The sequence below is a fragment of the Manis javanica genome, chromosome 8 (genome assembly GCF_040802235.1).
Source record: "Manis javanica isolate MJ-LG chromosome 8, MJ_LKY, whole genome shotgun sequence".
NCBI lineage: Eukaryota > Metazoa > Chordata > Mammalia > Pholidota > Manidae > Manis > Manis javanica.
Window position 1 is genome coordinate 99,443,054 of NC_133163.1, and position 24,590 is coordinate 99,467,643.

The following is a 24,590-nucleotide window of genomic DNA, read 5'->3' on the forward strand; positions in this document are numbered from 1 at the left end:
GAGTTTAATTTGTTTTTCTCTAGTATTTTAATATTGAAATTTAGATCATTGATTTGGGATTCCTGTTCTTTTCCAAAAATAAGCATTTGATACTATAAATTTCTTTCTAAGTGGTGCTGTAGCTCCATCCCACAACTTTCGATATGTTGTGTTTTCATTTTCAATTAATTAAAAATGATTTCCCATTTCCTCTGAGACTTTCTCTTTGACTCATGGATTATTTAGAAGTTTGCCAGTTAGTTTTCAAACATTTTGGGATTTTCCAGAAAGTTATTGATGTCTAATTTAATTCATTTTGATCAAAGAACAAATTAATTCAGTGTTCAATTATTTTTAATTTGTTATGGTTTGCATTCTGGCCCAGAATACATCATGAATTTCCATGTGCACTTGAAAAAAATGTATCCTCTGCCATTGCTGGAATTTCCTTTAAGTGTCAGTTAGGTTAAACTGGTTGACAGTGTTGTTTAAGTGTTCTCTAAGCAATGGGAGAGATAGGTTGTAGTTGGCTTACTTCATCTTAGTCAGTAATAGAAATATAAATTGGATTTCGAACCCAGATTTTTCTAACTGCTAAACTGATAGTCTTTCCCTTATGCCATAATGAAACATTTAAAACTTCCCAAAGCTCTCAAAACCCATTATGTATTGTGCAACATAATTTTTTATTCTAAATTCATTTTTATGCTGCAAGTAAATTTTATTATTTCTGAAAAGGGAAAAGTCAAAATCTAGCTAGGGGATATACAAATTTTCCTTGTTCTTTGCAAACAGACTTTAAACATTTTATTTCACTGGTCAATACAGACAGGCTTTACATATGTTTACTAGTATATCCACATTTTTAGAGGATTGCCCTTCTGACAATGTTTTTAACAAGATAATAGCTGAATTCATTTCCTCTTGGAGTCAAAGGGTCATTTCTTAGTTCAGCTGAGCTGAGGCATAGTGAAGGGGAGAAATCTACTAAATCACAGAATAAAATTTGAATTGAGCTTTTATTTCCTTTTGGCTGACCACTCTTCCATGCTTTTTTTCTATTCACTGTGAGTAGAAAAGGAGGGGAGAGCCATGTTCTCAAACAAAAAAAAGTAACAAAAATATTCCCATTTCACAAATACAAATATTTCACACTCTCCTATTACATTTAAGCTGTCTAAGTAAATGAATGTTCCGACTTAAAGAAAATTTTTAATGATTCCAGGGTTTTTTTTTCCTCCGAATTCCTCATGTTTCTCTCTCCTAAGACTCATATATACTCCCTAAGACTCAGATATCTTATTTTGGAAGTACAAATCATTTCTCTCCAATAGATTGATCTATACCTGTCCATCCGGGGATCCTTTGGGAGTCTGGCAGTCTTCTTGCTCTCTTCAAAGTCTTATTTACCCTAATGCTCAATCTGCGGCTCACCTATGTATCCAGAACTAGAAGAGGCTCTGCCTCCACAGATGGTCTCCCTCCTGTCCTCCTGTAAGCTAGGCCTTCCAGAAAGCTGCAGGACACAAAGAAGCCAGCTAATCCGCTCAGAAGTGTGAAGAGGAGTCGCCTGTGTCACAGCCCATGATGACAACTAGTGACAGGTCAGAGGTGGTTGTCCAAGGGCTGAACGCCAAGCACACTCTCTGGGGCAGATTACCGGAATTGAGAAATTTTCTTTGCTGTTTGCCATGACAGTGAAACCATGCACGGCTCTGCCTCCGAGTCTGCCATCCTTTAAACAGAGCCAACAGAGAGACTTCCAGACACGTCTGTTCTTTAACAGGCACCTTATAATAATGGAAAATATTGACATGACACATTATGACATATTCTTTCAATGGATTGTATTAACCTCCCCCTTTTTTCTAAGTTGTTTTTGGACATTGGGTCCATTATTGCACGTGGGGTGATACAGGATATTTTTAAGGATTTTTCCTAGAATTTCTGTAATGTTATACAAACTATAAGGAAGGGTTATAATGGTGTAGAGAAAGAAATGAGGTAGTAATAAAAATAGAAAAAGGAGAATGAGCAAGAGAATAGGCCAGAATGAGAATGACACTGAGCATGAGACTAAAGCCTTGGCACATTTTAAGCCTGAGATCAACAAACATTATTTCTTAACTGATCTTGCCTCCCTTTTCATCCTCCTGTAACTGAACCCCTTCTATGCCAGAATCAGTCCTAAAACTGCAAATCTAACCTTTGCTTAAAATTCTTTAAAGGATGAAGTTCCTCTGTGATCTGACCCCATTCCTTTGCTTATTCTCACTAACTGCCAGCCTTTACTTAATGCTTACACAATTTTTATCTTCTTTGAGTTTCTGAAGGACGGTGGGCTATGTAATTCCTATGTGCCTATGCATTTTTTTATTCCTTCTCCCTGGCATATCTCGTCCTTGTCCAGTTATGTTGTGGCCCCACCTCTGTGACTTCTTCCCAGACTATACATTCTGTGAGAGTTAATAATTTCTTATGCAAAACATGGTACATAGTACTTTCATTATAACAAGTAATCGTTACATGGTAATTACTGGTTTTGCATTTGTCATGTCACTTATCTGTGAACTCCTTGTGGGTGGAGACACACTTTGTCATCTGTCTCTAACACTATGTATAGCATACCAGGAACTCTGAGAGAATGTTGGTTAATCTAAATCAAACAGAGCTGTAACAAGAAGTCACATACAATCTTTCACTTTGTATATTTATGCTTAAATATGCAGCATGCTGTGCTGTTATGATATATAATTGATCAGCTCTAGAGAAAAAAACCAGCAGGGTTATTTTAGGCAGATAGTGGGGCCAAGCAATCATGTTCTCTTTTTCCATTGGGGAAAAGGATATTCCAAAGGAAAATATAATGAATAGAAGGCTTTTATATCAAACTTTATATTTTGGAGGGAAAAGGATTTGCAAAGTTTTCCAAAAGCCAGTTAGAAAAATTAAGCCCCTATGTAATGTGATACTTCTAAAAATAATGCCCAGAGGAACAGCAGTTCTAGAGAATACTAAATCCAAGTGTGGCTAGATTCCATCTTCATTTTGGAAACAGCCACAGCTGTGGCCAGCCCAGACAATGGAATGCGGTTGAGGATTTGATATGGGGGGAAAGGAAAGGGACCTAGGTTTCCTGCCCTGAGGCACTTGGCACAGAATCCCTGGTCCCTCCCCTCCCCCAACCTGCCTCCCCTATCCTCCTCCTCATCACCTAGGAGATATATTGATCTGGGAAATATCTGGCATTTAGGTTTTGTTTGTGCTCTTGGGAATATTGTGGTAGAAGGGCCTTTAAAAAATCTAAGATGATAATATTATACTGTATATCTTTAACTCTCTCTGGTATGGACAAGTACCAAGTTAAGCCACAGAGAAATGCCTTCCTTCTTTTTAAAAATTTTCTATAAATAACATTTTGCCATTTAACAGAAACAAAGGAAACACAATAGTTTCAAGTTCATTTAGCTTTCCTTTCCCAAAAATATTACAAGACCGTATGCTTACTGGAAATGACGCACCGGTCTTGACCAACAATATTTTATGGAGAAGTTAATCTCCATTCCTATCTTCTGCATCTGGCTTGTACTCTACCCACCTTTCCCCAATCCTTTATTAAATCATCAGAAGTTCAAAGATGAGAGAGCTATTAGCAAGTACATAGAAGTAGCATGTCCATTTTGTTAAAGAGCTACCAGGAAAACTAATTGATGGCTGTCAGTCAGGATAGTGGTTGCCCTTGGAAGGAAGGGTTGATAGTAACTGGAAGGAAGCATGAGGGAGACTGAATATGCTGCTCATACTGTTTCATGATCTGTGTGCTGGTTACACGGATGTGCTTAATTTGTGAAAAATCATTGACCTATACCCTTATGATATATATACTTTTCTGTATGTATATTTTACTGCAATAAAAATAAATAATAATAATGATAATCAAGGTATCAGGTTAGTTCAAAATGCCACTTAGCACAAAGAAAATGAAACCAGTAAATCTGTGTCTATATGATAATAGATGATGAATATATAATAATATAATATACAATGAGTATACCCAGTAGGCATGTGGCATATACCTTTTAGTAAGAGGACCTTTGTTTACTTCGGTAATAGAAGGCCCAGAAGCCCAGCTGAAGAGCCCAGCTTCTCAGCAAATAACAAGGCAGGAGAGGTTCTGTCCAACTATTGCTGCCACACTGCTGAGCCCTTCTTCAATCATCTTCATGTTGTTACAGAGCAATCCTTTGGGAAAGACAGGGCATATATGTCAACCTTAATAATTTGCTGAAGATAATAGAGAAAGTCAATGGTAATTGTGGGTTCCCAATGTAGAATTCCAACTTCATACAAGTCAATATGATGCATCAGTCAACAGCCACTGTTGTCAACAATCACTGTGTCCAATCACTAGACAAAAAGCTCACTCTTTTTGATATCAAATCAAGAAAATACTATGATTATTGACAGAAGGCTTCATTTGGACTCTGTTGACCTTGATGAAAAACTTCTTGGTTAAACTCTTTTCTATCACTAATCGTGCTCAGCCTTCTACCTAGGAAATAATACCCAACTCTTTCAGCAATCTCCTGCAGGCAGGAAGACATGAGATTTCTCAGCTCTCCTCAAACAGCAGAAAAATTGGCAGGTCTATGAGAGGAATTCTTGGTACAAGAGGATAGTGGAGCTTTATGGGATCCTCTCCTTGTGAGTTTTTGAAATCTACATGAGGACCCAGCACTGGCTATACAAGGGGAGAGGATGGTGATACTGTGGAAATGATTTGTCCTGCATACATTTCTGTAGAGAATTAAAAAATAATAATAAAGCCAACTAAAAGTTGTCAGTCTGCTGTTCATATCACCTTGTGCCTGAAAATCCCTAGGAACCCTCCCTAGAGACATTCACCAGACCGGAGAGCAGTGGTGAGGAGGGCAACTGACCCTTTCTGCACCCCTGTGCCCCATTTTGACATTAAAAATTTAGCTCATGTAGTTGTAAAAAGCATCATAACTGCCAAAGCACTGAAAAGTTTCTGCTAGGGCCAAAGGGGAAAGGGACTTGTTTGTAGGAGTTGTTGTAGGCAGACATTCTGGCTTTTTCTGGATCTATGCCTATCTCATGACCTCATTTCTGGCATCGTTTCAATCAGAACAGGAGCCCACAGTACTTGAGCAGATGACTGAGGACATGTACAGCAAATGACTGAGAACATTTGGTCTTGGAGACCATTGTGAAGAAGGAGCTCTTGTTCCCCTCACCTCTCAAAACTACAGTCTTTCCAACGTGCTGCCCGCTACTTTAAACAGTTGAATAAATTCTCCTTTCCCCCACAAAGATGTCTTTGTTCTCTTCACCTACTCAGGCTAAGCCCACTTCCTTTCCTTTCCTACTCCACGATGTCCTCATAGGAATGAGCTGAAAGCTCCAAAACAAATGGTAGCTTGTAACTATGGCTGGTCAGTGGAGGAAATGCATCTCTTCCCAATCATACTCTGTATGTCTGTATTGAGGTTTCTACTACCACTGTGTCCTACACCAAACTTGTTATGCCTTAATACCTGACTTCAAATGTAGTTCCAAAAGTTTGAAAAGTAAGGGATGGACCAAGTTGAACTTGGCAAATGACAACTCAAATAAAGCAAAAATGGTATTATTAATACCAGATAAAGTAGAATTTTAAAAGATCTTAAGCATAAAAAAGATATACTTAATATAAAAATCAAATGAATAATCATATCTGACTTGATTGTTTATAGTTCATGATGCGTGATCAAAACCGAAAGTTTCTGTGATATGACTGCCCTTGCACTGTTCACCATGTAAGAACATATTCACTATGTAAGAACTTGTTCACTATATAAGAACTTGTGCGTTATGCTTCAGAAGATTGGAGACTGTTGAGAATTAGGCTAGGGTTGATTAATGATTGTGCATTGAGTCCCCTATACATAATTTTATTGTTGTTAACAACCATTTGATCAATAAATATGAGAGATGCCCTCTCAAAAAAAAAAGATATACTTAAGAAAGATAAACTTAACATATAACTAAGCCTGTGTTTATATATCAAACAATATAACCACACATTAAGTATTGAAAAAAATCATTGGAAACAAGAAGAAATTTATGGAAACTCAATCTTTGTAGTAGCCTTTAACATATTACTTTCAGAAACCAAATAAGCAAACAGAAAAAAATAAAGCTATTGAAGATGTAAATGAAATAATAAGCAATAATAGATAGATAGAACAGAGAATAGACTGTCAAATACTCTTGGAACATTTAAGAATCTTGGTCATGTAGGTCATAAGGTAAATCATAATAAATTCTCCAGTGAAGAAATCTCAGAGTCCACATTCTCTGACCAAAATGCAGAATGTTTACCTTCTTAGAAATCTCTGTAATAAGTAAATGATCTCCTCGAGTTAAAGGAGAAAATCAAATTGTTTATAAACCTAATTAGAAATATAACAATGAATGCGTAATATACCAAAACATGTGGAATGCTATCAATATATATGCATTTATTTAAAACAAAAAAAATGGAAAATAATGAACTAAAATACAACTGAAAATCTGAAAACAAAACAAAATGAGAAAAACAAAAGAAAAAGGAAGGAATTTATAAAGAAAGATAATAGCAGAAATTAATGAAATGAGAAAAAGACTTAAAAGTGGATGTTAAAATAGTTCTCTGAAAAGACCAATAAACAACTGTCAGGCAAGAAGAAAAATGAGAATATAATGCACATGGTCTTTTATTGGGTGCCACAATACTGCAAATACCATTCTAAGTGCTGGGATATTTGTGAAATTTTTTGCTTATTTAACATCTTTTCTTTTTGGAATTGATACCCCTTTCACTGGTTAAAGTTCAATCACATAACCTTGACTTTTCTCACATCAAGCATAAATAGGTACCCAGCCTGACCAATTCTCCTAAATAAAGTGATTGATTCAGGTTTGGGTATGTGACGTAAGTAGTTCAAAGATAGTCCTCTTTGGAGGGATTCAAATGGGCCCTGGGAGAAACAGACTTTCTTTTTCTAAGATATTAAATTTTAAAGGACAAATAAGCCTGAAGTTTTTGGGGTCCCCTTTGCCAACTCAAAATAAAGTCTACATAGAGGATTTTTGCCAAGAGACAAAGAAAGAGGGAGGAAAAGAGAGCACATGCATATGTGAAGGAGTTCCCAATCTTCCACCTTTGACCTCAAAACAAATATGCTTTCTTAGTCTTGAAAATGTGAGTCCAAAACCTCTGGACATTCTTTTTTGGATGTGTCACTTGCTTTCACCACTGGGAAGGACACACACTGAGAAAGATTATTAAAAGACTTTATCTCTGTGCTCAACAAGTACTTTTCATTTTGATACCACTGAATCCTCATTTTAACACTTATAGATGACCTGGAAAATCTAGGTAAGGTAATGTCTTAGTCTTTAGACTCACCTATTAAACAAAAATTACTATGTGGCAGACACTATTGTAGGTACTCAGGATACATACATGAAAAAAAAAAGACTAAAATCCTTGTTCCCATGGACTATATATTCTAGTGGGAAAGAAAGACAATAAACAGTGAACATAATAATTAAGTAAATAATATGGCATGTTAGAAGGGGATAAATGCTGTGGGAAAAATAGAGCAAGTTTAGGGGTTTCAGGAATGTGTATTATGTTGGGGGGAGTGTGCAGGTTGCATATTAAATAGGGTGGTTAGGGTAGGCCTTGAGAAGGTGTTATTTGAGCAGAGACATAAAGGAGGTGAGAGAGTTTCCCAAATGTATAACTTGATGAGGCTGGGGGCAAAGGGGATTACAAAACTAAAAAAATAGCTTTGCAAAACCCTAAAATGAAACTAGCCTGTTGTTGGTCCAGAAAATCATCATTTTCCAAATCACATTACTACCACTTGACAGAGATATATAGTAGAAAATATGCACATCTAATATGAATTTGAATGTGAATGGTGATCTCTGTAAATGGGAGTACATAATCTATACATCTTGCACAGCCATCTATCAAAATCATGGTGCTGGACATATCTGGGGACGAGCAGAAGTAGCAGGAGTCAGGGGAAAATGGAGTTAGAGAAGTCAGGCAAGATGTTGAAGATCGCTGTAAGGAACCTGGTTTAAATTCAGATGCAATGAGGTGCCAATTGGAGGTTTTCAGCAGAGAAATGGCATGACCTGCCAAATTTTAAAAGAATTCCTATGGCTACCGTCTTGAGAATGCACCATAGTGGGTGAGGGTGGAAGCAGGGAAAGAGGCTATTGCAAAAATCTAGGTGAGAGATGACAATGTCTTGGGGCAGGGTATTAACAGTGAGGTGGTTGGTGAGAAGTGATGGGATTCTATATATATTTTACAAATTGAGCCAGCAGAATTTTCTGACAAATTGGGTTTGGGATGTGAAGAAATGAGAGGAATCAAGGATGATGCCAAAGTTTTTGACTCCAGATACTGGCACCCCACTGATGTTGATGCCTTTGCCTAAATTACACTTTTATACAAGGCTGGCCATGATTATCCTAACTATGTTTAGCCAGAACAACAAAATAATCAAAACAAAAACCTGTTGAGATGATGTGATTATAACTCACCACATAAACAACACAAATATAAACAGAGAAACATTTCTTCTTCACTCTTCTTGTAACTGTTTATCTATCTATCTATCTATCTATCTATCTATCTATCTATCTATCTATCCATCATCTATTTATCCACCTATTAATAACAATTATCACCATAACACTATATTACATTTTAAAACAATGTACAGTTTACAAAGTGTTTTAGACCATTATTATAATTGATTCTCTATAATCAAGTAGGAATATTTTTTGTATATTGGTGAGTAAATTCCAGGAAACCTCTATGCTATCCTCTATGAAGCATCAGACATCCTATTTTTATATGTAAAATGTTGATAAGCTGTATTTTTGTTACCTGAGTAGAGCCTGAAGACCATATTAGACTTTTTGAGAAAACACAATGCAACTAATTAATTTTCAAGTGAAATTGTTAATAAAATATTACCCTTCTAGGACAATCCATTGTATATTTGAATCACAGCTTCACACATTGTATATTTGAATCACAGCTTTAAAACCCTCTAGGTTTTAAAGACATCTGCTTCCCAAAGTGAATTTTCTCTTACCCAAAAGTGACTTTTTTTTGGCAATAGTTTTATGGAGGGGATGCTACTGGTGCCCTGCACAGAAGCCCTTCACCAGCCAGGAGAGCCATCCTCCAGATGCTGGGGACTTGATTCACTGCTACCTCTTCTCCCAGAGAATTGCTCATAACCAAACAAAAGTCATTCACCCAGGAAACTATTTTCTTTTCACTTAGTTCCTCTGCACTACACGGCTTCTCTCACTCCCCTTCTCCTGAGGGCACTCCAGCAACAAATCAGTTGATTGAGAATCTCCATCCCAGGCTCTGCTTCTAGGGAACTCGACTGGAGATACATTTGCTCTTCAAAGGTATAATGTCACAATAATTTAGTAGAGAATTTGAGGTGTTAACATGCTGGAATGCATGTTATGGGAAAGCCAAAAACAAGCATTAGGAATGCCCTCACATTCTGTTGTGAGGTGGAGAGATTTAAATGCTCTTGCTTTCCATTATGGTCACTGTCCAACAACTTGACATTTGAACATTTCCTGAACCATAAAGGGTTAGTTCTGGTAAGATCCTCAATGTACCAACTACTGTGAGTCAAGTAGCTTCATGTTAGATCCATTTCTTAGGTACAAGATAGGTGGAATTTCGTTGGCAAAAAGTTGAAATTATAATGCAATCTGGCACATACTCTTTCTCTTTGTAATGGGGCCCTTGTGAATGAAGACAAAGAGGACAAAGGATGAGGGAGATATGTCACCAAAAGGGAATGAGCTAGAGCTGGGAAAACCAAACCGTGTGAACTTGTACAGGTTCTTTATATCCTAGGTTTCTCTGCATGGAAATGGAGTCTTACGGAAAGCTTTGCCACCAATGAATTTATTTTCTTGTACATTAATAGCATGTATAAAGACGGAGGAAAGTTTAACACTTAGATGGTATACTCGTGTATGTTTTCCTCTATGTACATAAACAGATGTAATAAAGCATTGAGAAAATGGATATGAAAAGACTCAATCCTATTTTGCTTTAATAATACACTTTTACATATCTTTCTTTATATGTCATATTTGTGGTATTTATCGCATTATGTTTTCTATTACAGCTATTTGTATTTATTTTTCTTATGCCTTCTGCACCCCACCACATGATTTTGAGCTCCTTTAGAGTAAGACATGGTCCTCATAGAATTGGGCACAACGCTCAGCACACAGCAGGCAAGCTGGGCTTACCAAATGACATGAAGATAGCCCTGATCAGCCATCAGTAAGGGACATGCAGTTGCCTTTTCAAATTGTGGGGATGGGTTATTCTTACTATTGTCTCCTCTCTGTCTAGAAGAGTCTCATTTTGTGACAAAAAACATGAATTTATAGGATAGTTGTTAGGTAAGAGATTGTGGTAATAAAGCAGAATTAGACTAATTATCTTACTCTGATATTGAAATGAACAATCAAAAATGGTTCCATTGGCCAGGGAGCTGGGAAAGAGTGTTAATCAACCCCTGGCAGACTGACTTGGTATTCTAGGTACATTAATAATTTTTTCCTCATATCTAGATCCCAATCAATTAATCTTAGCAATTGACACACTTGCTTTGAAATAACTGGTTAAGAAAAACTAAACCTTCATTCTATTCATTTTCACTGGACTCAGCTACAAGGAGATAGAAGTGAGTTTTCCCCTCCAGTGCTAACTATCCAAAAACTCCTATATTTTTTATGTTCTTTGTCACTTTTTTTTCTCATTTACAAAGAAAACAGCTCCCTGTGTTTATTGTGAATATGAGGATTTTAAGTTGGCTGTTGAAAGTGAATTAACTGTCATATCTGTTAAGCAATTCATTTGACCTATGTTTTCACTAAACAGACTTGCTTGACCCCAAGAGTCAGGCTGCGTAGCAAAAGGTGTGTCCAGCAAGCTGAAACAAAACCCTCTACATTTGAATTTTCAGCTCAGATGCATTCACTGTTCTTTCCAGATTTCTTATTTCATTTTTCTTTCCATTTCTATGTAAACTTTTAACATCAGAAAACAAGATGGTGTACTCCACTGCAGAAACAACAACAATTAAAGGACAAATAAATTCGTTTTCAGAGAGTCCAGACAGGAAGCAGACCTTGACTTGACTCTCACATCACCAATCACCAGTTATCTACAATACACTTTGTATATCACTGCCTCGCAGCAGCTCTCTGGTGTAACTGATCTCCCTTCTCATCTCTAGAGTCTGTCTATATGGTCTTTCCTCTTCCATTTTCCTGGAATTCCCTCTCCTGTGAAGAATCTCTCTCTTTTCTCAGTCTCCTCTTTAGATTTCTGGGTTTCTTTTACCTCAGGAATCTTGTATACTTCCCTCAGCCTTTGGCCTGGGTTTATTTATTTCCGTCAGACTTTCCTGGATGGAACTGAGTGAGCTGAAAGAGACAAGGATTTGATTAGGCCATCTCATGTTCTTTCAATGCCCCACAGATCCTGTCATCACAATCAAACATCTTCAAAACAATTAGACTTTTCACACTGCCGAAAGTGAGCTGCATCAAGAAGTGCCACTTTGCTAATATTTCATTTTAGGTTCCATTATGCTAATACTTCATTTTCCTCTTTGAATTACATTTTAAAAGACCCGCTCTGATAATCCCAGTTTAGTGAATATTTGGTCCCAAGAAGGTACTTGGGGGTGGGAGTTGGGGGGTAGAAATGTGTTGGTGTGTATCATGTACCAGGAAAGGAATACAGAGAATGTAAAAACAAACAAAACACAAAACTCTGTCTTATTATACTCAAATGTGAGAGAAGGCAAATGAAGTCAGTCTTTGAAATATTGCATATTTAATTCTAATGTTTTGGCTTTTGATAATGTTAAAAACCCTTTAGGTTGGCTGATATTTATTCTCTGTGACTTGAACTAAACATAGTTTTTCAATTATTTTCTTTTAAAAGAAGAGAATAGTTGATCAACCTATTATTCCTTTCTTTCTACTAATGCCTTTCACACTCCCTTGATCTCAGCTCTGAACAAGGTGGCTGACCAGAAAGACATTTCTTGCAAGATGCCTGATCTAGGCATATCTACACCGGGTCAGAATGCCTGGGCACCATCCAAAAGGGCAGAAAATAGGTTTTGTTATTAGAAATGCTGGAATTTAGATACAAAATAGTACACAGTAGTGAGAGATTGTTTTATATTTATGACAGGTTCTTCTGACAGTAGCTCAGACTAAAATCAAACAAAATGGGTCTAGCCCTTGGCTTTGTAAAAATGCTAGGTTGTAATCACTTTTTATTTATTTTTCAAGATGACACAGCAACCTAAGAAAATTTAGCTCATAAGGTGATTCCTTTTCAGTGTATCAACAATCCCTCAAAGTATATGTAGTTACTATTCATTCTTTAGTAGAAATAATGGAAATAAAAATGGGAGTGGGAAAGTTATTACGGATGTTGAGGAGCTCTGAGGTATCAATCATGGGAATGAAGTGAACTTTCTTGGGACTTAACTGGCTGCTCAGTGTTATGCTTACTTGCATTAGAGTCCAGTGAATTCTCAAGGGCTGGTATCTAAAGAAATAAAGAAATTCTATCTGAGCTTCTTGAGGCTGAGACTTTCCAGGAGACACAGAGTATTTAAAGGAAACCGTATAGGAAAAGTTGAACTTGGATTATTCTGTAGTATCCCAGTTAAGCAGAGCAAATATGCTCAGAGGAGCATTTTACTTCTGGAGCTCTGCAGTACTGTCCCTGGGATAATTAACAGGATTTATTCCTGGTTACCAAGTCATCACTGACCTTGGACATTGGTTCCCTTCACTGTTTGCTGTTGGATAAATCTTACCCAGGTTAACTTTTGGTGTTAGCCTCTTGCCCACATGCTGTTGTTTCAACTTCTGCAAATGGGCATCTGGTCTTCAGACAAGCCAGTTGGTTTGGCTGTTGAAGGCCACCAGCCAGATTTTGTGCATGGCTGATTTCTCTAATGGACCCAAAACAAGCATGATTTTTCTGAGAGCCTTCACAATATTGCTCTTTTTTTCCCCAACACCAAAAGACCTCATTCTCAGAGGCCCAGAACTGGTCTACTTATTCACTGGGTCCATGATTGTCAGCGCTCTTTCACACAGGGCAGAGGAGCTGAACCTATAGGGGAATTGAAATATGCACCAATAGAGAGTCAGGGCAGCTGAGAAGGAATCATAGAAAGGTACAGGCCACCTGACATTCTTTCTCTCTCTGTCTCATTTCTTACCTTCCTTCCTTCCAGTCCACACAAAGAAATGTCAAAATCCCAAGAAATAGTTAAAATATGGTAAATGTAGAAGGCATTTTTTCCTAGTTTTTAAAAATATAGGCATAGACTTTGTCTGACTTAATATATTTTAAAATAAACTCTAAATGGAAAGCCATTTTATATAGGGATTGTAAGGTTGAAGGCACTGGGGGGAGAGGTGAGCATGTCAGACACTGATGATGTGCCAAAGTCCCCGGCTGCTGCCCCCTCCCAACCTGGAAAATGTGCCTTAGGCTGGCCAATCCTCGTGCCGCTGTGAATCTAAGCTCTGCCTCCCCCTCCCTTCTTTAAAAACTTGCTGCCTGCCCTGCTGGGCGTGACTTTCCCAGCCTCCATTTCTGTAGACTGAGAAACCTCGTCCGGGAATTGCGTTCAAATAAACTACCTGGCCCTTTGTTGCCTCTCTTCATCTGCTTATTTTGGCTAAAATTTATCTTACAGGGATCTCTCAAAAAAAGCATTATTTGCCCTATGACTCAAATGATTACTGATAAAACTACAAATAGAGTTCATCTGGAGGAAAACAATGACTTTTGACTATTAATCATTTATGTCTTCAACACAGTTGGGAAATGGAACTTCTCACTAAAGATTTGTAGGATAAAAAGTCAGGAGCTCATTGTGAAAATGAATTAATGAGAAAAAGGGAAAATGGATATCGTGTAGAAAATAGGAAGACACACAAATGTGAAAGAAAACACCTGCTTTCCTATAAACATTTGACTTAATACCATTCCCAGAAATGTTAATTGAAATGGCTGTTAACAAGAAACTCAGATATGATTAACATAACATTATAATTGCAAAGGTCAGGAGAAAAACTTGCCTTTCTTCTCCTTTAACTTTTGAGATTTCTCCCTGTTCTGAGTTCTCTGGTGATGTAGCCAACACATGGAGCTATTTCTTTATAATCTTAAAGAAAGGTCACAAACAGCTTTCAACAGATACAAACAATCTGACACATGATTTCAGAAGCTGGGAAAATTCCACAGATGCAGGAAAACTTCAAGAATTGATAAGAAGATTTCATAATGGTGCAGACCAAAATTAACATTACTAAGCAGGTTCTGTTTTAATTAATTAGGTACAAACCATAGCACAAACTTCTAGATCAATTGTGACTGGACTTGGAGAACTCTTTGATATTTAAATTTGATGTTATTGCTTAACAGTGAAAGAACTTTTGTTACCTTAAGGTAAAAAAAACCACTGCCCTGTCCATGGTGTAATTTGAAAGATTACAAAGGCACTGTCCTGTCCAAAGTCATTTTCATTAGACTCAGCTGAGACAATTTTCTTATTCTGTGCTCCCTACATGGGATAGAGATCCTTTTCATTGCTGTGGATGGCAGGGCTTCCTTCTTAATGATGAAGGGATCCTTAGAGATGACAGGTCCCCAGTCTTACTAAAAGGTTCCTGATGTTAGGAGAAATTCTAGGATGCCAAGGTGTTACTTCAGTCAGGCTGATTAGAGGTAAAAAAAATATCTTTTATTGCCTGAAAGAACAATTCTGAGATCCCTTGAACTTTGGGGTGTGAATACTCAAAAGAATGTAGTATTTCTTTTTTTTATCTTTTCTGATTTCAAAGAAATTGATGGAGCCACCATCAATCTTAGGCTTTTTCTCTCTTTAGTTATTAGCCAGTGGAGGTCAGTGAAATACATCAATAAATAGTAAATCTGTTCCTTTTAGGATCATAAATAAGGCAGCGCCCTGTACAAATAGAAGTTAGGAAGAACTGTCTTAGTCTAGGTACAGCTATGCTTGTCCTCTTTCTCACCTCTGCCTATAATTAACCTGGTAGCTTCTTCTCAAAGTCAAACAAATAATTTTTCTTTATTTTTTGTAAGAATAGTCTCTTATAGGTTTCATAACAGTATAACCTCAGTGAGGGTTGCTTCTTCTATTTCAGTCTCAGTTTTCTCATATGTAAAATGAAAAGTAGTTTAAAAATTTCTTCTGGCTCTCAAAATGCTATGATCAGTGCAGATTTTTTGATGAATGGTGTGACTCTGTGTGGGTAAAATTGCAATATTTCCAGAATCTCTCACCTAGCCTTAGTGCATCTCCATATCAATAGGTGTTGCCAAGGGGTGGAGAAAAGTAGTCCATCTACTTATCAATAGGTAATTACAAGGGCAAGCAAGGGCATATCTGGACCAGAGACGTTGGGTGGGGTCCCTTCTTCTGCAGCCAGATTGGGAGAAAGATGGGCTAGCAGAAGTGGATGACTACTTGTAAGCAATAAATGGGCTTCTCCCACTTTATTTCTCCCTTTGACTGATTTCGGTTTCAAAGGTATTTTGCCCCGGGACTTTCCCCTGGAGTTACACTCTGTGGTATTCAAAAGTCTGTGAGTACTACCTATGCACTTTTCCTCCCAAAGTCCAAAAAAAATATGCTCTACTAACATAAGGGATTATATCAAGAAAGAGGAAGAAATAGGATCTAGGATAAAGAGAAGTCAATACAAGAGACATGAAGGAGTCCCACAGTGACAGTAAACAAAAACCCTAGGATGATATCTGTAGGGTTGAAGGCACCGGGGGGAGGGGTGAGCATGTTGGACACTGATGCCCTGCCAAAGTCCCCAGCTGCTGCCCCCTCCCAACCTGAAAAATGTGCCTTGGGCTGGCCAATCCTCACACAACTGCAAACCTAAGCTCTGCCTCCCCCTACCTTCTTTAAAAACTTGCTGCCTGTCTGCTCACGTGCAACTTTCCCAGCCTCCATTTCTGCAGACTGAGAAACCTCGCCCAGGAATTGCGTTCAGATAAACTGCCTGGCCCTTTGTTGCCTCTCTTCGCCTGCTTATTTCGGCTAGAATTTATCTTACAATATCTAGGTAGCAGGACTACACAGTAACTAGTCAAGATCAAAACAGGAGGACAGAGGGCTTCAAAAAGGTGCCTTTAAGGAAAAAAATAATATGGAACTTATAATCTTTCAGTGAGATGTTTTAGAATTCTCTAGAAGAATTTGGGGATAAATTAGAGTTCGTTAGAGAAGTAAGCATTGAAAAAATCAAGCTGTTATTACTTTCAGGCAAAACAAAAATTGTATAAGAAAGTAAATGTAGTACTGTGTGAGTCTACTGTAAGCCATATTTACATCTTGATAATGATGTAAATGTACTTTTTATTCAACTAAAGATTGTGTTATACTTACAGTGAGATAATGGGTGAGAAGTCATAGAAGGAAGGTATGTATGTGGCACAGGTAAGTTGGGCTATGTAAGACAGCTATATCCTAATATTTTATAGCTACAAATCAATAGATAATATCTAAAATAATAATATTTTATGCATGTAATTTCAAAATAAATACCAGGAAGAACAATAAAATGTGTTTAAAGTGGTTGCTCTGGGAAGTGGGACTCCACAATGAGGAAGCAGGGCTGGGAGAGGCCCTATTCCTTTACAATCATATTTCTCAAACTATGTACAATGTTATGGAGAAAAAAATTCCTTCTACCTTTCAAGGTTCTTTTAGCTGATCTAAGGATTGAATTAACATGAGATGGATTAACAGGAGAAAATCAAATGAAAGTTGAGTGACATATATACTCCTACACACATGGGAGAGATCCAGGAAAACTGAGTAACTCCCAAAAGCGCTGAAGTCATTGCCTTAAATACCATCTTCTGTTAAAGACAATAGATGTTGATGGTGGGGAGTCAGATAAGGGAGGTTATCAGGAAAAGCACAGGTAAACAAGGGTGTGGTTGTTCTGCAAATTTAAATACTTGCCTTTTTCCTCAGTAATAGTTTCTAGAGATTGTCTTACTAACCTCTTTCTGGTTCAGCAAGTAGACACACTTACAATGATGATTTCCCTAATGCTATGGGTAAAATTGCAGTATTTCCAGAATCTCTTGCCTGGCTTTAGTGCATCTGTATATCAATAGGTGTTTCCAAGGGGTGAAGAGAAGTATCATTTCCATATCAATAGTTAATGACATGCACTTGTGGGTTTATCCGATGGGAGAGGTTGGGTGGAGCTCTCCTCTTCTGCTGCAGCTGAGTCTGGAGAGATGGGATGACTGCTCGTAAGAAATAAATGGTTTTCTTAAACTTTATTTCACCCTTTGACTAATTTAGGTTTCAAAGATATTTTGCCCTGGGATTTTCCCCCAGATTTACACATGTAAATGTCTCTTACAAAGGGGTGACTTCTACATGGTTTTCCAAGCTTTTCTTGCGTCTATAGTTTTTTTAAAATAACCAGTTTAAAATAACCAACATGCCAATGAGACTTATCTTGAGGTGGCATTATTTGCTTACCTACAACAATAATTATTTCAATACAAATTAAAATGTTTTTAAAAGAATCTTGTGTGTGTTCAGAAGAAAGGCACCATCATTTGGCAACTGTTTCTACCCTGACAGAATGACTTGTTTTATTTCAGTGGTGCTTTTATTATTATTCTTCAGTTAAACTGTAGAAATTACTATTGTAGATCAACTATACTGATAAAAAAACAAATATAATACACCTACCCTCAACATACATTGGAAATCAAATACTTAAGGTCTGAGTGCTAAAGAAGGCATGTGGGGTGATTTTCAGCAGTCACCCTGACAAGGCCCCTCTTTGCGACTTGCAGTGCATCACTTCCTAGGGTTGCCAGAGAAAATGCAAGATGACCATAACATTTGAATTTCAGATAAGCAGCAAATAAATTTTTAATATAAGTATGTCTTAAATATTGCATCAGGTAAACTCACATTAAAAAATATTCATTGTTTATCTGAAATTCAAATCTAATAGGGCATCCTATAATTTCATATGTTAAATCTGGCAACCCTACTGTGCAACAATAAATCTAATTGTTAGTAGATAGATATGAGCATCTGGGGAAGGGGAAGATAAAGTTCAAGGAAAAAAAAGAAAACTGTCCAAACTGCCTAGGTAAGGGGTCCAACGTGGAAAGAATAAAGGCTTTCCAGAGAGATAACTTCTTGCCTATGGACCAGTCCCAACAAGCGTAAACCAGGTCCCAATGTGGACACAGTCGAACAAAACTAAGAACTGCCCAAACCACACCACATCATAGTTTCATTGAAATTGCAGTTTTGGGACCCCCACCCAGCACCATCATGGGCTTTTCTGTGTTTATTTTGGGAAAAGACATGCATACCAAGAGGAATGTGTGTGTAACTAGAGCTGTCAGTCAAATGATCTCACCCTGTCAATCAAAGGAAATGCCTCCCTGGCTTGGTAGTGATAAATAGACCCTCCCCTAAAAGTTTGGGCCCTGACTCTGGCCCACTCCTCCCCTGGAGTGTATTCAAGTAAAACTTGCTCTGCTTCACTACTGTGTCTCTGCTTTTCAATTATATTTTGCAGCAGGGACATGAAACAAGAACAAACTCAATCCATAACACAATCACACACCCAAGTGGGTGAGTTACAATGGGACAGGTCTCAAAAGACCAAAAGAAAGACCCAGAGATGCCATGTGAGACATGAGGGTTTATTGGGACTTAATGTACAGGAGTACAGGAATGGTGAGCTGAATAAGGTTGCACACTGTTATCATAGACAGGAAGGGAACTGCTTATATGGTGTGAGGGGACAGAGACTACGTGTATGTTGGGGTGAGGGGACAGTGACTACCTGCTTTGCTAAAATAGATCATTCTTGTGTGACCAACACCCCAAAGAACAAAACCTTGGTCAGAGGGGTCTGCCTCCTAACAAGATGTTTCCATAGTTAAAGCAGGCCTGGATTTGGCCAGCCACAAGCCATTAACATATCACATACCTAACATACTGCCCAAAGGAAAGGCCCATGTGGATAAATGGTTATTCTGGGACAAAAGGCTACAGGCAGGCAGTGCTTGTCCCCACATCTACTATGCCTAAATGTTAGTGAGGGTCCCTCTAGTTGCCAGGATCAGTGAGTGGTAAGCACCCTTAATGATTTCTCTGAACTCTGGATTTTCCAGGTTCAAATGAGGTCATCATTATCTCTCAATTTCTTCCCCTTTGCTTGTCAAACTCACTAGATTCTGTTTAGAAGATGGCAGTATATAAACAAAACAGTAACAACAGCATGAACCACAAAAGTAAACAAAGCAGCAAAAAGCCCAATGATGTAATGTCCTTGACCCTAGAAGATGATTCCACCCCCACATATTACATAATGATAGTCCTACGCACTTTTTATCCACTGAATGAGTAAATATAGAAAGCGATTGCTTTATGTTAGTGAATGTAGCTCCAGGGGGAAGGGTGTTCCAGGCCTGGGGTGAGTCCCCTATGAAACCACTGAAACTGAAATAAGTCAAGGGAAAGGATAGGTTGGGAGAAAGGCTTTTATTCCCTGGAGTCACCAGTCAGGCTTGGCCCTATCCATCTCCTCTGGCCGGGGTTCATGCTCTGCAGCCTCAGTGCACCCTCTACTTCCCATCTGCCCCTTCTGGGAGGAACTCCGTGGGTGGGTCCTTGGTGACCGGCAGACAGGCTAGATCAATTACATATCAGCAATGGAGGGGAGAAGAGATTGGCTGTTTTCTCTCCACCCCTTGCCTCAGGTTGATGGGAAGCTCTGCAGTGCTAAACACCTATTGATATGTAAATAGACTAAGGACAGGTGGGAGCTTCTGGAAATTCTGCCATTTACCCTACAGTGATTTAGTTAGGTTTTTCATTCTCCAACTCAGTACATCAGAATAAAGAAATATTGGAAGGATTTAACAAATATTGATTGGTTCTGGATATAGTTTGCTAAGTCAATTCCACTATAGGGACCAAGGGCAGGCTGCCCCATGATGTGCCATTGTCACCCCCAGATTATTTTAAACTGAAAACCATCAAGGCCCAAAAGACTCAGGAAGATACTTTGACCTCCCACCCCAACCACATAAAAGGAGAAACTACTTCAGAAGGAGAGCTATCACCATAGATAGCTTATTATAATATAAACTAAGGGTGGTAGGCAGGGAGGGATGCAGCTGTCTATTAAAATTTCTCTCTGTGCTCCATCAAATATTTTGTTTATCAAACATTTACTCTTTTGATAATCCCATGAATTTTGGAGTCTCAGATTCCTACCCCCTTCTCCTTGGTTGAGGATGACATATATCCCTCATTCTCTCTGACTACCTCTGGAACCCATATCTATGGCTTCCTCTTATATAGGTAATTAACCTTTGTTTTTTCATCCTGTTAATCTTTATTTTGTCAATTTCATTCTTAGACCAGCTAGAAGAACCTGGACAGGTAGAGGAAATTTCTTCCTCCCCAACACTATCAACTGATATTTTCTGGATAGAACAAATTTCCATATATTGCCTCTTTCAGGCATTATTGCTTTAAAAAAACAAAAATACTTGAAGACTTAATGAGTTTCAAATGCCTGATGAAGACATGATGGATAATCCACAAAAATAATCAAAATAAAGAGTAGCATGAGGGATTAAAAACGATCCAATGACGCAAACTTTTTGTGCCTAACTCTCTGTCCAAACAGGTAATGAAAAAATAAATTCTCAGACAGGTTTTTGAATCTGTATTTCAATGCTACTCTTGATTCTAATAGCAGAGGTTTAGTTATGTGTAGGGAATCTTCACCAGGAGCTATGATGATAGCTGAAATGGGCACTAGCTATTGATGGACTTGCTTCAGGTCATCCAGTAGCAATGTTTCTTAGTAAAATGGCCATGGGAATGATTTGGGCAAAAGCAAGAAAATTCCCAACCCTGAATGCTTTCCTAGAGGCAAAATAAAAATATGGACCCAGAGCTGCAAAAACAAACAAATCCAAACTCCACATCAGGCAGGATTCTAAACCCCAGATTTCACGTAAGTGACCTTTTCTCATGGTAGCTGACCTTCTGGAACATTCTATAGGGCTACATTTGGTTGAGCAGTTTGCCTAGCCAAGGATATATGGCGATTTGCACAGGAAAACTGTGTAAAATTTTTTCTGGATTGTAAAATTTCCTTTATGTGAATTTCAAAAGAATCCTCAGACTAAATGAAATAGGAGGAGGGGGAAATAAAACAAATGTTGCTATCTTAAATTCTGACCATTAGATTTCCTAAAGGCCTCACATCTTCTACTGCTGTATTTGTAAAATCTGGAGAATAAAAAGTAGTTGAGCATCTGAATATTATTAAAGCAGAAAGGCCACAAAAATATTAAACAATCGCTAAATAACATTGTCTTCTTCTGTTCATCACTTTTTGGCATGTTTTTGACCCCTTTGTTTTTATTGTTAGGGGAAAAAAAACAGGGAAATATCTTTAAAAATGAGGGAAAGTAGATTTTTCTGTATCAGGCCTTTATTTAATGCTAAAACCATTAATTTGCTTAATTCCATGCTTTATTCCATGAAACTAGCTAGAAACAAAAATCTCTGGGGTTCTAGAAAGCACTTGCTTCTTACCTGCTTTCCGTAGACTTCCTGTGACCTTCCTGTCTTCTGGCAGCCCAAGAACTGGTCTGATTGATTTTCTATGTTGAGTTCAGAAAATAGTTTGCAGTTGAATAAACACAGTCTGAACCATCTGGTGGGTGAGGTTTAAACAACGAGATGAGCAGGTTCAGCTCACTGTGAGTTTTATTTACACCTATGATGTACATGGGCCTAAAGAGCAGCAGGAGAACTTAACACCTCCCACTAGCAGGGGCAACAAAGGAGTTTTTCTACTTTTAATGGTTTTGTAAGATATTGTTAGGCACCATGGAGTAAGTGATGAGAGTCTATTTATTTTTAGTGAGTACAGATCCAAAGGAAATGGGTTGTTTTAAATTTTGTAAACCTGAACCCTCAACATGCTCATATTAGAAAACTTTGATCTAAAATTAATGTTGATTAAAGATCTTGGAGCCTGAAATGCTATTAGTGAAGAATGGTACATAGTAAACTCAGAATTCCTAACTGATAATGAAAATTGCTTGTGAAGGAAACAAACAAGAAATATGTAAACATACTATTGCAAACTTAAGAGCACAAATCTTATGAATTATTTCTTCTGATTTCCCATTTTCCCCTTAAAGGAGAAAAAAGCAGGGGTATTTTCTTAAAAATTGCCTTTACAGGTATTTCTTAGTTTGAATAATCTTCTCGGTAAGCTTAAACCTTTGAAAACAGAAATTTTGAAAAGTAAATAAAATATTCTGAAAAAGTGCAGACTCTGTCTCTGTCTACTTTCCAAGCAACTGGAGAAAAAAATGTACTTAAGGTGGCTGTCTAATGTGTTTTCATTAATCAGATATCTGTACAACTAAAACATGGGGGCATGATTAGCAGAGACAGGAGACAGGAGAGGGATTTAATTATTGGCTTTGGAGATAGAATATTGAATATAAAGTAATGATAGAGATATATTTGTGGAAATATGCAGCAGACAGAAAAACTCCAAACTGGGTCATGGAATAGATGTAGGGCTTGAAATACTGCTTCGGTTTTACCCATCTATCCAAGGAAAGCAAAGAGAAGACACAGAAGGAAGAGCAGAATTCTAGAATGAAAACATGCAAGATATGTACATTTTACATTTTTCGGCTGAAGAAATAAAAGTCAGAGGAGGCAAGGCTTGAATAAAGATCAATATAGCTGAGTATTACAGAAGCCAAGAGGAAAATTTTTTAAAGAATAAGGTGGGTTTCAAGAGTGACATATAGTGCAGAGAGGACAAGAAAAACAGACTGTGGAAAATGATGAGGAAACCATTGTTAGTGACCATTAGATTATCAAATGACCTAATGAGGGTAGAAAACAGGATCTGTTCCATTTGGAGAAGAGAACTAACTTTGGGGAAATCCTCTTGACTCCCTGAGATTTCTGTTACATAGGAAACCCTGATAGTGGTGTATGTTTGTGCAAAGGCACATTTTCTATAAATCAAGGATCTAAGGTCATCACTTTACCATAGATCAGAGACCACTTTACTAAATGATGGCAATTGATAAATTCATTGACCAACTTCACTTTAGGCAGCCCAGTATGTGAATAAATACTACATTTACTCCTGATACAGAAAGATAATCTTCACAAGTATTAATATTCTTCGTCTAATTTCACTTAAGTTCTCAAAAGGCGTTTTTGTGGAATTGAAGACCCAGTTATATCAATCCTACCATGTCCAGAGCCATAAGTTTTTAAGAGTAGATAACAGGAACTTCAAAATCACGAGAGTGGTGTACCTAACCCCTAAAAGAGTCATGGTATGAATGCATCTCCAACCTTTATACGACTTTCTGTTCCTAGTTAGGAGTATTCTTTCCACCAGTTCTTAGTAAACACTAGTTGAGTATCTACTATTGACGGCAACCCTGAGAGTTCATTTATCCCATTATTACAGATCAGCCACAGCAAACTTAAAGGTATTATTCAAGATCACAGAATAGTGATAAATGAAATAGAAATTTGCACAAGTTACAGAGCAGCAAATAAGAGGGAATGAATATCTATCCCTGAATAGAACAGGGAAGACCTCTCGGAGTTGGGGACATGCAAGCTGGGTTTTGAAAGACAATGAAAAGCATTTGTAACCAGTAGAGGAGGAAGAACAAGGGTGTCGTTGTACAAAGGCAGAGACTCATCCCACCTTCCCGATGGACTTTTGTTGGCATTTAATATGAAGGGCTTGGGGTAGAATGTAGCAATGGAGTGTCACTTGCCTGAAGGCTTTCCTGCTTTGAACCAGAAGAGAGAAAACCAGAGAAAAACACTAAGGAGAAGCTGAGTAAAAAGTAAATTGTTGAGGGAAAATATGGATAAAACATGATTACAAAGAACCCGGATAAGAGGCAAGTCTGGACAATTCCCTGAGCTACAGAAATAGCTGGAAGGGGTCTTTATAGAGGTTTTTGGATGCTACCTAAATAGTAGTCACTGTGGGATCTGACCCATTCTGGACAGCGATGGAGGCTTGAAAACCCTTGGAATGTTCTCAGAGAACTCATTACTGGAGAACAAAGAAAGATGAGAACATGGTTTGGAGGAGGAGGCCATGAAGGGCCTTTCGTGCTATACAGGGAGCTTAACCTCTCTTATGTAAGATTTTAGAAACTAATGAGGTAGGGAGTGGGGGAAAGAAGTAAGAGGCAAATAATAAGATTGTGATATAGAAATTTTACTTCCATGGTTTTGTGGAGGAAGATATAGATAGGATGGGTGAAGAGACTGCAAATAGTTGAGAATAGTTAGGAGGAAATTGCAATAGTC

General features: G+C 37.8%; 1 long non-coding RNA gene across 2 annotated transcripts; it reads right to left on the reverse strand.

The window, feature by feature from the left end:
* Positions 1-800: 800 nt before the first annotated feature.
* On the reverse strand, positions 801-21,926 carry LOC118973115 (uncharacterized). 2 transcript variants are annotated; one of them, XR_005062344.2, is made up of 4 exons: positions 21,804-21,926; positions 11,450-11,532; positions 4,056-4,221; positions 801-1,769 (listed from the first exon to the last, which is right to left on the reverse strand). It is a non-coding gene; the product is annotated as an uncharacterized lncRNA (long non-coding RNA). The 2 variants fall into 2 exon arrangements; XR_012120913.1 differs by lacking the exon at positions 11,450-11,532 and having other exon boundaries at positions 21,804-21,920.
* Positions 21,927-24,590: the final 2,664 nt, after the last annotated feature.